Source organism: Pyxicephalus adspersus, chromosome 3, assembly GCF_032062135.1.
Source record: "Pyxicephalus adspersus chromosome 3, UCB_Pads_2.0, whole genome shotgun sequence".
NCBI lineage: Eukaryota > Metazoa > Chordata > Amphibia > Anura > Pyxicephalidae > Pyxicephalus > Pyxicephalus adspersus.
Window position 1 is genome coordinate 124,791,232 of NC_092860.1, and position 5,649 is coordinate 124,796,880.

At 36.9% G+C, this 5,649-nt stretch overlaps 1 protein-coding gene across 2 annotated transcripts in view; it reads right to left on the reverse strand.

The window, feature by feature from the left end:
- The window catches only part of GABRB1 (gamma-aminobutyric acid type A receptor subunit beta1), a 229,613-nt gene that overhangs the window by 143,102 nt on the left and 80,862 nt on the right, over positions 1–5,649 (reverse strand). The window lies entirely within an intron of this gene.

A 5,649-nucleotide genomic window follows, 5' to 3' on the forward strand; every position in this document is an offset into this window, starting at 1 on the left:
TATATATATATATATATATATATATATATATATATATGCCCAACTACTGTACATGGTACAATGCTCTTTAGTAAAGAAAAAGTGATGAGCTGTGTTACACGATAATTAATTAAAGCTAGCTTGGGAATAAATTCAACATTCTGCAACTCAATATATTTTACATGAGATTTACGCTGTAAAAAAAGTTCCAACTAAGAAGTAATAAAGACTATATTGCACCAACAGCTTGATGGATTAGAAATGGTGACTGCATACTGTTTATAAAAGAAATGCAAAAATATTTGAAAAGTCTAACACTATGACCTTCACAAAGAAAAACCAGAGGCACTAAAATGACCCAAGGCATCTGCTGTGGCATTCTTCTGTAAAACACTGTGCTGGAATTGAAAAAGGCACAAGTCAATTCAGTATTGATTCCTCATAACTTTCCTAATTCATTGAAAGCAGCACCTTTGTTGTATAAAATGTACAGTGTATAAAAGACACATAAAAAATAGAATAAAAAATTATTTTGTAAGTATGCAAGCAAATATTTCACACTTAGAGAGAATATATAGGCTGCCCCTTTTTTGAACTGGTTCCAAAAAAATACATTTTGCCTGGTTGGTGTTCTTATATTTCACCTTAATTACCATCTTAGTCACAGATATTTAGCTAATGGGCTTTCAACTTGTTACATATGGTATAATAACAATACCAAAATGTGGTATTGAGATCTCCCAGACACAAGACTATAGGGTATAGAGAAGAATGAGAAGCACTATCAGGAGAAATAGAATGGGAGAAGAAAGAAAAGGAAAAGATGTCTCCGACTACTACGGTAGTATGGTAGCTTGAAGAGCATCCCAATCATCCCAGATGGCAGTAAACTTTTCAGTATGATCTTGGAGTATGGAGTTGAAATATACCATAAGGCACATGCGTTGGATTTTTCTGATGAATGAGCCTTAACTGTAGGGGGTGAAATTTGTTTCCAGTGGGAAGACTTATAAGTCCTGGCTGCAACAAGTATGTAGGAAGAAAAAGTACAAGTTAAAGGAGGTAATTAGGATAAAGGTCACCATATTAAATGTGTCAACCGATCCAAGGCTATATTGTAACAGAGCCATAAAAGACATTTTTTGGTCGGGTGTTAGCTTTGTCTCCTTTCCTTCTGTGTTATCTGTAATATTACCTTGAAGATTCATCTTTTGGTTTCCTGGTTTGCATTATATCCTCCAATATATTTTATTTATACCCCCAAAGGAACTCAAATCTCTAAAACACCAAGCCAGTGTTTCTTATGACAGTATACTTCCTTAAACTAAAAGTAGTAGTAAGTGTAAGCTTTACAAAATTACAAGTAGACATCAGACTTGTGGTTGAAATAATTATACTATTCTACAAGAAAAAAGCTATACAACAATACAATGTAAAACAAACAACCCAAAAAATCTTTATTGAAAGACCTAATTAGTAAAAATATTAAACCTGTATTGATTAAAAAAACAAAAAACATTTTTTTCTGCATATTGATTGTTCATTGTTAATTGGTATGGGCATGGTAGATGTGTTTATTTTGCCTACATGATTTTAGTATTTGTGATCTAAGATATTCCTTCTATTCATCTCAGAAGATTGGGATGTATGAATACCACTTGGAGTTCAGTTTCAAAATGTTTGTGGAGTAATTTAAAATGATGCATGTACAGCATTCTTGGTAAATGGCCCCATTCTAATCACAATCAGTGGGATGTGTTGCTTCTGGTCATTTCTGTTTAAGCTCTCTGTTTACCGTCATTGTCTGTGGAAGAATCCAGAAAGCTGAGGTTTCTACAGAGATTGTAAAGCTGTTCAAAGAAGTGCATCATCTAAGGCCAAGGACTGTTAATCCACAAACATTTTAATCTTATTTATCTAGGACAGGTAGCTAAGAACCTGCAGTAGTGCTTGGAAAACAAACAAAAAAATCAGCATCACTACTTTAATGTCAGCTTTGTTCTGAAATGACAGTATAGAAAGAACTGTGATTTAAATCTAAAAATGATCATACTGGGGTTTGAATTTGGCTAAGTAATCAATAGCTGAATGCATTAATAATCACATGCTTATTTAATAAGGCAGTCAATGGAATCAAACATTTTATTTTTCAAGTTGAAATTCGGACACAAGGACTTCCATTTAAGTATATTACTCAATAGCCAAAACGAATATAAACTCACTTTATGTGCACCAAATGCTTTTGCAAACACACTCATTACACTATAAAATTAGTCGTGCCATGAATGTGCATAGCATGTGCAGAGGGCAGAGCTGTAGACAGAACCCAGCAAGTCTTCCCAGTGCAGGTTGACAGCAGAAAATGACAGTGAGGAGCCAATACAGGAGCGCTCACCCTACATGAGGATAGAAAGCAGATGTGACTAGTCTTTTAACAGGAAGCTCTAGTGTAGAATAAACTGGAAGAAATTACTGCACAAATCTGAAAGAAATGCACAAAACACTCCAAGATTCAAGTAAGAATACACATGGCTCTTGTATTAAGACAATATTTGTTAATCCCAGAATTCAACTTCAAATAGTCAGACAGCTGAACTGTAATATGATTTGGTTTGTGGGTTTCCACACATCGACATAATTATGCACTACCTTTTGGACTAGGCCAGGGGTGCCCACACTTTTTTGGCTTGCAAGCTAATTTTAAAATGGCCAAGTCAATGATCTACCAACAATAAAAACTTGGCCCTAATAACTCCCGTGGAGTTTATTTTGAAAGGCAGGGCTCCGTGATCTACTTGTGTTGCCTTTGCAATCTACCGGAAGATTGTGATCCACCTGTTGGGCACCCCTGGACTAGGCTATCATACCATTAATGGCTGTATTCTATGCCTGGATTAGGAGCAATTCATCTCATATTATCTCTAGTAAAAAGGGATACTACAGCTCTTCATCTGTATTCACCATGTTTGTTTTATTGACTTGAGTTGTGATATCAAAAAAATAATGAAATAATTTTACTGTACTTGCGTATACCATACATTCCTATGCCTTTTAGGGCAGGGAGATATGACTGTATGCAGAAGAATCTGATGAGACCTTCTGAAAGCACATCAGACATAAGGGACTATCAGAGCCAATGGTAGCTCTAGGTGTATGTTCAAAAAGATACCTTGCTGGCTTTATCACTAGGGCCTGTGTCAGAAAGCACCTCAATAGGAAAGTTCAGCCTGGTGCTAAAGAGCTCAGGATAGGGCTTTTACATTTTTTATATTTAGGATATTTAGGAATAAAACATTGCCCATGTGTCTCTAACCTGTCCCAAACAATACTCCTCTTTCCTACAGCCTTCATCTACTCCAACCTTTAACTCTTAGCCCCAATAACAGGCACTTAATAAATTACTTGCCTCTTACTAGGTGAAGATAACAAACCCAAATACTGTATAAAAGCAGACAAAAGAAATCTGAATGCAGCAAGTTTGCCCATACCTTGGAACTTTTAGAACCAAATAATGTTATATAAGGGTAACCCAGTTGGTTAAACAGAACATGTAACAAGATGTGATTGTAAAGGTACCTGTAGTAAGATATGCTAAAGCTATTGTCCCAGGCACCTGTAGGAAGAGTTAGATTGTGGCAACATGGTTACTAGAACAAAACAATCTGAGCTACCTTGGCTAGAAACCTAAGCCCCGTACAGATATGGGATAAACATCAGGTCATTGTCACTGGAAATGATCTTTCATGTTCGTTTCCAGTGCAGATGAACAAACTGGCACTGTAATTACAGCACCATTCGGTTCTATGGAGAGAAAGGGTGAGGATAAGTAATTGGCACCCTGTTCTCCTTTAGAGGAATGCACAGCGTTGTTCCCGATTGGTCACTCATCAATCCGACACAGTAGTTGGATGACAATGTCAGGTGACCACTATACATTTTCACAAGACAAGCACGACCATCCACCTTGAATGACACTCATATAACAGCTTTAGCAGACAAAGGGCAACAGGTGACAATACATGCACAACACATAGGCAATACTGAAAATATACAGTGGGCTCTGCCCATACATGTTTAAATGTGGCATTACACAGGCAGCTGTGGCTTAACCCTGCTGACTGTTGTGTTGTATGGTCAGCAGTGCCTATGCATGGGCATTTGTAATTGTACAATATTGTACAATACATACATGATTACTAACTGTTATGGAATGGCATGGGCATCTATTTCAGTCCACAAGTCATAGTGGCAATAAATGGGCAACTGCAAAAGTTCAGCAAGATTGAGGCACATCATAGGCAGCTATAACACAACAACTATGAAAATACATAGGAAGCAGTAATAAACAAAAAAACTGTTTTTGGAGTTCCTTGCACCTGATTGAGTGAAACTTCACTGCATTCACTAAGCTAAGCTTTGCAAGTGAACTTCCTATATTCCTTTGGTAAACAAACGTCAGTGACTGATCTTTTCTGTGGCTGCAGAGGCCATTGATTGTTTATTCACACAATCCAAAGCTGTACTCTTCACTTACAGACATGCCCCTGGTGCAGCTATATTAGTGCCGTCTGAGCATTCAGTTGCCCCAGGACTACAAAAAGCATGTTTTAGAGGACAAATAAAAATTAAAAAAGATAAAAAATTGAGGAAGGAATCAGAATTCATACACTGGACTCAGACAGAATAGGTGCCTTGGAGTTTGACATCATTGGTCAAACAAGGCTCGGTCCAGGCAGCCAGCAAAGTAATGTCAGAGGGAGCAAAATCAGCAAAAAGCAGCAAAAATAATGTTACATTTTTGGGATCTAAATGCTATCAAAGGTAAAGCGTATATGGACAGATAGAGCTTATATCTGGCCTATGATTGATCAGGGGTAAGAGGGCAGATTCAGAGCTAAGTCAGGAGGAAGTTATGTGTTATAAGGCAGAACTTCCCCCATTCCTCTGGTCAGGGTATGGATCTGCACAGAGGGGAGTTCCGGAAAAAGGAACTGCCCAGACTCGTTGCTGAATGATAGGAGAGACCAGGGACAGGTAAGTTAGTGCTGACTGTAAATAGTCCCTCTTCAAAGCTATTCACTGCATGCACACATGATCTCTTTTCTTTTAAAGCATTGCTACATCATTCCACGCATGATAATGCTTTTTTTAAAAAAACATCAAGTATAATATTTTGCTGGGAGTGTACTGCACTCACCTCGATAATATAATCATGCAACCACCCAAAATCTTAATGTCATTATACCAAATCATGTTTAACATAAATTTCAAAAGATTTTTATTGGAAAAAATGACTGTCATCTGTGAGCATCTTTTTTATCATTGCTAATCGCTTGTTAGGATATGGGTTTCCATGGTTACCACCATCACGTTAGTGCGGTGACGTGAGAGATTGGCTGTCATGGTTACATTAATAATACCTTCACACTGATGTTTGTTAATTTCAGCCGGAAATGAGGTTATGTTTTTGGGGGAATATTTTTTTTTCTCCTGATTAACTGTTTATGTATTTGGTTTCCAGTGCTGGTATATGCAGCATACATCTGACATCGCACTCCATGGCTTACAGAGATGTAAGACTATTATTTCTGATATTCAGCAGACATTTTAAATCATAATGATATAAATGGAGATTTTTTTTAATATATAAAAAATAATAAAATAATAATA